Source organism: Palaemon carinicauda, chromosome 25 (assembly GCF_036898095.1).
Source record: "Palaemon carinicauda isolate YSFRI2023 chromosome 25, ASM3689809v2, whole genome shotgun sequence".
Taxonomy (NCBI): domain Eukaryota; kingdom Metazoa; phylum Arthropoda; class Malacostraca; order Decapoda; family Palaemonidae; genus Palaemon; species Palaemon carinicauda.
This window is the reverse complement of record NC_090749.1, coordinates 31245776-31255087: the sequence shown is the minus strand read 5'-3', so window position 1 is coordinate 31255087 and position 9312 is coordinate 31245776.

The window sequence follows — 9312 nt, the reverse complement described above, 5'->3', positions numbered from 1 at the left end:
TTTAATTCTTGTTATTCTATAATGACCTTTGGTCTTTTATTAATTAAGTTTAAGGGGAAACAGGAAGATCTGCTCTTCTATTCTTTCGTAATATTTCATTAAAACTGTTATATTCACGAAAACTATCTCACAAAATTTTAATATTAGATTTATAGGGAGAGAGATTACTTTCTTCCCCATTCACATCGGAAATTTAGTTATATATATATATATATATATATATATATACAGAGAAAGAGATAGAGAGAGAGAGAGAGAGAGAGAGAGAGAGAGAGAGAGAGAGAGAGAGAGAGAGAGAGAGAGAGAGAGAGAGATGGCTTTACTAATCAACCTTTCCATCTCTATCGGTAAAATAAAACCTCCAATCTTCAACGTTCTATTACGAAAAACCTAAAAAGGATAATAGAAAGTAGTGGGAAATGAGACAGAATAGAACAAACGGTGTCAGACATGGCAAACCCCGGCCCTCAAACGTGAGCCTTCATAATATGAACTATACCATTGCTCTAAATGTAAACAACATGAAAATAATGAATAATATTGGGATAAAATTTGTGGGAACATCAAAATAGAAAAATGTTGATGTCCATTAATTTGTCTAATCTTATGATTTGGATTTTGGCAGAGATCAAGCATAAATTAGAAATGGTTATAAAGGAATTTTACTTCTGAAATCATGCTTCGAATTTCAAGGAGACTGACGAAACGGTCAGACACTTGGTTTCTTAAATAAATGAAGACGACGAAGGAGATTTAGTTATTCATAAATATGTTTGAGGCAAAATCAAGACCTACCGAAAGAGGTCTATAGGTCTTGAGCAGATCACAACTCTTAATAATCTCACGTTGTAGTGGCCGTGACACTCAATCCTCCACGAAGAGAGACTGCGTTCGATTCTTGGACGAAATGAGGCGGATTGGGTTCGTTCTTTTCAATACTTTGGCGCCTCTGATGGTCCAATGAAAACAGGGGATAGTTTACTTGATCATTAGTCAACTGGGATAGGTTTTAGCCAGGTATAGATGAATAGAATACTAGTTAAAACAGTGGATTAGAGAGAGAGAGAGAGAGAGAGAGAGAGAGAGAGAGAGAGAGAGAGAGAGAGAGAGAGAGAGACATGGTAGATTAAGTAACCAATCTCATATTTCCTTTTAGTCTTCTATCAACATATTCCAGACAACATTAATCTAATAATAGTTGTATTTATGTAACATACGGATGTACAAACACTATACTAATGTACATGAAACACAACATCAATAAACGATTGACTTTAGGTCAAATCGAGGTACTGTACCAGCCATGGCTTGCTCAACCTCCTCTTACGTCAGACCATCAACGAAATACAGCAAATCCCAATTTTAGAATGCCAGCCAAAAGGAGTCCTTATAATCTGCAATTATTAAATGATATTCTTTATCCCTCATTCCTGAGTTTCTGTGACATTTCTAATCATTATTCATTCATGAAGTGCTTCTGGGAATCAATATTCAGTATATGTATATATTCTGCATCCAACTGCCTTTGTCGTTATGATAATTAGACACAGAACTGCTTCGTAAATGAAGGAATATATTCTCAAACTAGTAATGAAAGCAAGATCTCTCTCTCTCTCTCTCTCTCTCTCTCTCTCTCTCTCTCTCTCTCTCTCTCTCCAAATAGACTTATAAAATGTGAAAGAAAATCTTTAATCTGTCACTCAACCAATCTCTTTTTATAAATGATCGAATTGCAAGAAGTGTTTCATGAAAAGACCTTTTAAATAGATCTTCTGTGGTCTGTTAGAGATATTTCTTTCTGAAAGAGATATGTCATCAAACGTTCTGCCTTTGCAAATACTCATAAGTCATTGAGATAAAGAAAGAATTTCCTTCCATTTCGGAAAACACCATTTCGATGAAAGGCTTTTTGAATCTGCCAACTTTATCTAAAACTGAAACATCCCAGTAATTTTCCACTTAACCAATACCCCTTACTTCATTATCCTAATGACTATTGTTCATTAACAGAGATTATCCTAATTAGGCAAACCTAAAAGTCTATTCCTTTTTTCATAATATTCTCAATCATGGATCTATCAATTGAGCTTGATTGTTATGAATTGCTACAAAGGTCTTTTCTAAACTTTTATTTCAGCCATTTGATTGAAGTTGATCCTCTCAATCATTGTAGTATTCAACTTTTATTACAAAGGTTTGTGAAAAAAGGCGGGGAAATGTAGAAAAAATAGATTTCAATTGCATGAGAGAGAGAGAGAGAGAGAGAGAGAGAGAGAGAGAGAGAGAGAGAGAGAGAGAGAGAGAGAGAGAGAGAGAGAGAGAGTTCCTCTTCTACCAAAAGACATTTCAGCTTTGTTTTTAAGAAGATTACTACTTCCATAACACCAGAATACTTGTTGTCCTTAATGTAAAATACTTTGAACTTTTTATCATGTAACTTAATTCATGGGACTTCTTCTCCTTTGTCTTCTTAGCACACAGGTGGCCCCCTAAGGTAGATTCATGTGCTAATGTCAGGACTTGTGTTCACAATGGTTTAGGAACCATAACTTGGGAGACTGGATTCCCATGGTTGATGTCTGGATGAACAAATGTCCTGTACAATAACTGTTTCCTGGTTTCGAACCGGATTACTTGCCTTCCTTTTCTCTCTTCTTTAGAGGTCCAAAACTTCTTCAGTGTGTCATCTTTCTTCTGTAGTCGACAAACTTCATCCCTATCGACTTCTTTGTACAGGTTACTGCCTGGCACTACCAGTGGAGAGGGTCTCTTACCCTTTTGCGTTGCTTGTGCCCTTGTTGCTACTGCACAGGTCTCCTGGTCACAGGTGTCCTGCCACGCTGGGTCAGGGTCTTCAGCTGGTCTTGCATATGGGACGTTTCCAATTAGCAGATCATAGGGGTCGTCAGGAAGACAAACTGCATCCACTTCTCCAATCAGGTATGGAGTGTTGATGTGGATTTTAGTCACCGGAGCTCTCCGGAAGGAATTGTCAGCAAGCCTGACCAGCACTAAGGTTCCAGTGTAAAGATCAGGATCAACAAACTTTTGTTTGATTACCACACTACTACATCCAGAGTCACGCAACACCTGAACAATGTGGGATCCTACTCGACCCTTTGTCACTGGCATTGAGTCTTCATTGCTTGGAACACAAGCATTCATACGAGGGACTGCAAAACCATTCTCAAGGAAAAGCTTTCCTTCCTTGATACAAGCACCTACCTTAGCTACTTCCATTTCTGGAGGAGGGCCACTGATTGAACAGAAGTACGAGACTTGTGCCACTGGTATCTGTGCCTCTTCAACACTTTTCTCAACATCCAAATATGTGGTTTTGACGGTTTTTAATTTGCTGCATTCCGGGAGATCATGACCAAATTTATCACAGAACATACACTTTTTGTCATTTCTAGTGAATCTAAACATGCCCGATGGTTCTGTAGTAGGTGCAGGGGGGATTTCAAAAACTTGAAGGCAGAAAACAAGAAACTTAGGAAACAGTATGATGAGCTCAGGGATAATTTCATAGGGCTGCAGGATACAGTAGATGAGTTAAAAAAGGAGATTAGGTCCTTGGTGGATAATAATATGATAGGAACAGGTCAGCTGACAAGAGAAGAAGTTAGGGAGGAAGTCAGGGCAGAGATGATAGAAATAAGGGAAAAGGAGAAAAAGAAAAACAATATAGTAATTTTCAATATAAAAGAAAGTACAAAAGTTGATAGTAATGAAAAGCTGAGAGATGATTTTGATATATGTGGGAGTTTGATTAATGTCGAGTTAGGAATGAATGATGTGGAAATTGAAGAAGTGGGTAGGTTAGGCAAACCAAGGGAAGAGAGGAACAGGGACAAAGAAAAAAACCAAGGCCCCTGCTAGTTAACCTTAAAAACACTAAGGAAAAATGGGGAATAATTGCAAGGGGAAAACACCTCAGGAAATCAACAAAAGAGGAGTTGAGACAAGTTTTCATTGCACCTGACCTCACTTTTAGGGAAAGGGAAAAAGAAAGGAAGTTGCTAGAGGAATTGAGAGAGAAAAAAGAAAATGGAGAGCAGGGGTGGTACATAAAGAGAGAAGCAAACGCAAGCAGAGCGAATTAGGAAAGGTATAAATTTAGACAAAAAAGTTAGCCAATGTATGAGAATATGCCTGTTAAATATCCAAGCACTAACTAAGCAGAAATTAATAGAAATAGAAAACGAGATTAACACAAATAAAATTCATATATTTTGTTTGACAGAAACGCACCAAAAAATAGATAAAATACAGCTGAGTAAAGGTCTGTTAAAGTTAGAAAAAAGAAGGGATTTTAAAGACAAAAAGGGTGGAGGGTTAATGTTAATTTTTAAAAACAATAATATCAGTGAAGCAGAGGAAATAGAAACAAAACATAGTGATATAATAATGGTACAGTGCAAAATCCACAACTTAGTATTCCTGATAATACTGGTATATTTCGCAGCAGGAAATACAGAAGAAGATAGAAAAAGAGATCAAGAATTGAAAGCGTAATGTGAAAAATTAATACAAAAAGCAGGAGAAACAACTCCTTCGCTAGTTATGGGGGATTTTAACGGCCACGTGGGATTTCTTAGGCACCAACAAGTAGACAGAAATGGGGAAATGGTGCTAGATTGGATGGGTAACCACAACCTAACACTATTAAATGGAGATGAAAGGTGCTCAGGACTATACACGTGGAATAGACAAGATCTGCATAGTGCTATTGATTTTGTTCTTGCAAATAATATGCTATATAAACAATTTAAATGTATGGAAATAGATGAAGATAAAACAGTATTAGACATATCATATCACAACTTAATAATTGTAGAATTGGAAGTAAAAACAAATAGCGAAAATAATTACAATAAAGGGAAGTGGGAAGAAATTACATATTATAGCAGTGACGCAAAAGATATAGACGAATATGTGAAATCTATAGAGAGAAAACTTGTCAGCAAGGATGTAAAAAACATTAATGAGCTAAACATAATAATGGCAGAAATGAAACAAGAACATTTGGCTAAAACTTATAGGAGAAGGGTAACAAATGAAGGGAAGACCAAAGAACAACCTTGGGTAACCGAGGAAATAAGAAGAAAGATTAAGGAAAGAAAGGAACTTAATAGAAAAAAGATAAATGAAAAAGATATTAGGATAAAAAGAGAATTAGAAGAAAAATACAATCATAAGAAGAAAGAAGTACAAATACTGGTGAGAGAGCATAACGTTATATGAGAAAAAGAAGACCAGGGAGATAAGAGATGGTAAAAACAATAAACTATGGGAAAACATAAACAAATTAGGAAATAGCATAGAAATAAAAAGCGAGGCAATACAATTATATGGAGATAGAAGAAATAAACTATCAGATGAAGAGGCTAAAGAAGAATTAGTAAAATTTTGGAAAACAGTCTACAACACACATGAAAATAGAATAACTGAGATCTGGATTAAGGAGAAGGAGAGTGAATACCTGGATAATTTGAGAAGAGAAAACGACATTATAACTGTAAATGAACATAGTATACCTGAACATCTAACGGAGCATTACGATGCTGTACTTAATGTCGAAGGAATAATTAAACCTATGCCCGCCACTGAAATGAGTAAAGGTAAATTAGAAAAATGCTTAAACCGTCTAAAGAAAGGTAAAGCAGCTGGGCCAGATGGACTAAAGCCAGACTACTACAAAGCAATGATGATGAGTGATATATGCACGAATACACTAGTGAACTGCTACAAAGAGGAACTAGCCAGCAAAGAAAAACCCAAAAGCTGGAAAGAATCCAGAACAAAAATGTTAAAAAAGAAAAACAAGCCAACAGCAAAGGAATTGAGACCTATAGCTCTCACAAATGTATCATATAAAATATACATGGCTTTTATCAAGGATGAAATAGAAGGGCATCTAAAAAGTAATAATGCCATAGAGGATAGTCAAGCGGGATTTACAGAAGGAGGAAGGATTGAGGATAACATATTCATCTTACAGTACATGGTCGAAGAAACTTTCAAAAATAAGAAAAAACTCATAGTGGCCTCTTTAGACCTCAAAAAAGCTTTCGATTCCATAAAAAGGGAAGCACTGATAGAAACATTAAAGCAATATAAAGTACATACTAGTATAACTAACTCTATAGCTGAAGTATATGTGGGAGACTCGACTACGTTAGACATAGGGGAAAGAGTAGAACAAAAATTGAGCGTAAGTAGTGGAATAAAGCAAGGCTGTACTGCCTCTACAACATTATTCAAATTAATTACTTATCAGATTATAAAACAAGTAGAAAAGGAAGGTAATGGTTTTAAAAATGATATTATAAAGCTAGTAGTAGTATTTTTGCTGATGATGTCCTAGTGCTTGCTGAGAATATAGAGGATGCTGAATTAAACATAAGGAAAGTGATAGATATAGGAAAGCAGTGTGGTTTAGACATAAAGAGACAAAAGTAGCGTACTTATATATAATATGAAGGAGAAACCAGATAATATAGAGGGAATAAGAGTAGTAAGCAATATTAAATACCTAGGTATCAAGGTAGATGATAGTAGGAATATGTTCAAAACACAGAAAAGTGAAATGATAGTTAAGGTACAAAAGCTAGCTATTCTTACATATTCGATCATAGAAAAAAGTTGTAATAAGATACTGATAGGGAAAACATACTGGAAAAGTGTAGCACTACCTTCTATATTATATGGAACAAATGTGATTAACTTAACGGAAACGGAAATAGAAAAGTTGCAGAGAATAGAGAATGGAGTGTATAGAAGGATGTTAGGGGGTGTAAAGAATACAGCAATTGTAGCCTTGAGAGGGGATGTAGGAGCATCTGCTATGAAAACAAGGGTAATGGATGGTAAGCTGAGGTACCTTAATAGCATTTTTAAGGGAGAAAAGGACCTACTTACAGCAATAGTCAATGATATGGAAGAAAAAGAGAGGAAGTGGTGGATGCATATGAAGAAGTATGCTGAAGAATGTGGGATGGCGATGAGAGAAGTCAAGAGATGTACGAAAGAGGACATAAAGAAGAGAACAAGAGAATGGGACACAAGCAAATGGAAGAGTGAAATGGAGTGTAAGGGGAGTCTAATTTTGTATAAAAACTGGAAAAGTGAAATCAAGGAGGAGGAAGTGTATGACAATACATTTTCGTCAATTTTATTATTCAGAGCAAGGACAAACTCATTGGGCTTGAATATAAGAAACAGACACCAAGATGGAAATATAAACTGTGTATTCTGTGATGTAGAAGAAAATGCTAACCACTTTATATTATATTGTCCACAGTTTAGTGATATAAGAATAAAAGCAATTGAGCTCCAACAACCATACGAAGAAGATAGTGCACAAACAGTTGGAAAATTCTTTTTTTGTGAAGAGAATATTGAAAATAAGAAAAGTATACCACAACAAATGTGGATGAAAAGAGAAAAACTAGTGAAAATAAGGAACACACAAAACTAAAAGCCACAAAGGCGCCGTTGTAAAGGTTATGCCTCACCCCAGAACCTGAACATGAACCTGCTTGACGCTCAGTTGGGAGTTGGATGTTGGAAGCCCAGAGCCAAGAGCAATGTAGTCTCTTATTATACATTAAAGGGTTATGTACACACCTGCGTTTGATTGAACATATCAACAATACAAAATTGACAACGCAGATTGGATACCCCTGGATGATTACTAATAATTATTCACTCATTTACAGGTGAGTAATATGCTGAGATCAACAGATGATCAACCATCATAAAATATAAAATTGCCGATGACCCAATGACGAATACACCAGAGATCATAGAGCAGCAGAAGAAAAATTTATTGCAAGAGAAGCAGAAAAAAAGGCCAATGAGGATTTTCTATGCAGCCGATCAAAAGAATTTCATCAAACACTAGCAAACAAAACAAGAAAACAAAGTGAATTTTAAAGTTGTGTAGGATACAAAAGAGGTAGACAGTTACAAGGTGACTTTAGAACAGTAGCCTAACCTATTCAAGGTATCAAGGTTAGCAGTCAAAATGCCTCTTGACATTGAACATCCTGAACGATTTAGCCTCACAGCTGAACCCAATTCTGTTGCAACACGATGGCAACAGTGGTGTAAGGAATTTAAGATTTATTTAGAAGCATTTGGGAATATGAAGGATGCCTAAAAGAAGGCATTATTACTTCACACAGCAGGTAGAGAAGTTCGGGAGGTGTTTAAGACATTGCAGCCTACAGATGACACAAGTGAAGCTGCAAACAAGGCTCTTACCACATATTTTGCTCCTCAGGTCAACAATTTTTTTGAAAGGTATCAATTTACAGCACAGACATATCAGAAAAAAAAATGAAAGTTTTGATGCATTTGTGACTAGACTAAAGAATTTAGCTGTTTCATAAGAATTTCTAGAATTAGAAAATGTTATCATAGATGAAGATATTGCACATTGTACATCACAAGAGCTAAGAAAGAAATTATTGCAAGACAAAGATTTAAGGTGATTCTGATGAACGGCATTAAGTAAGGAGAGTTCCATCTGAATCCCATTCTTCATAATATGCTGTACGAGGCTTCATTCATCAATAGAATTCAAAGCATCATCCAGCAACATCTTCCATCACTGGAAATGAGAGTCATTACCATTTTATATTTTGTCAACAACTTCCCCCTGTGACCAGAGCAAAACAAAAGAAAAATACCATCCATTCACACCCCCCCCCCCCGTAAAAAAAAATATAGAATTGGCTTGTTTTTAAGGCAATTACTTTTCTTAAACGAGGTCAGGACTAGCTTCTTCCTTCCTTTAAACCAGATTGACCTTCCAGGAATTTAATTTGAACCAGGAATCCAATTTAAACCCAAAAACTAGTCATTGATTCTTTGGTCTGAATTTGCTAGGCATCGTAAATCTTATTTTATCATATTATAAAGTCATTGGAGCTCATGAGTCAAAGACATTGTCATCCCCTAAGACCTTATAGGAATATCATTGAGACGCCAAAGAGAAGCAGTCTGGAATAATCCTCAATTGTGGTCTTTGGCTCCTGTCTTGAATATTCAAATTGGCGTACTCCAGTGGAGCCGCTTAAGCCGTAGCTTAAAGTGTGATAGAATAGAAACAGTGACACAATGATAGGGATTTGGGTGAATGGGTTGAGTGAGAGAGATTGGGGAGGGGGAGGGGATTGGAAGGGGAGAGGGGAGGGAGGGGAGGGGAGGGATGGTGAGGGGAGGGATGCAGAATCTCGATTATAAGGCATCGCCGTCCACCGCTTGGACTGAAGGGAAGAAGGTGCCAGGGAGTGAGGGAGG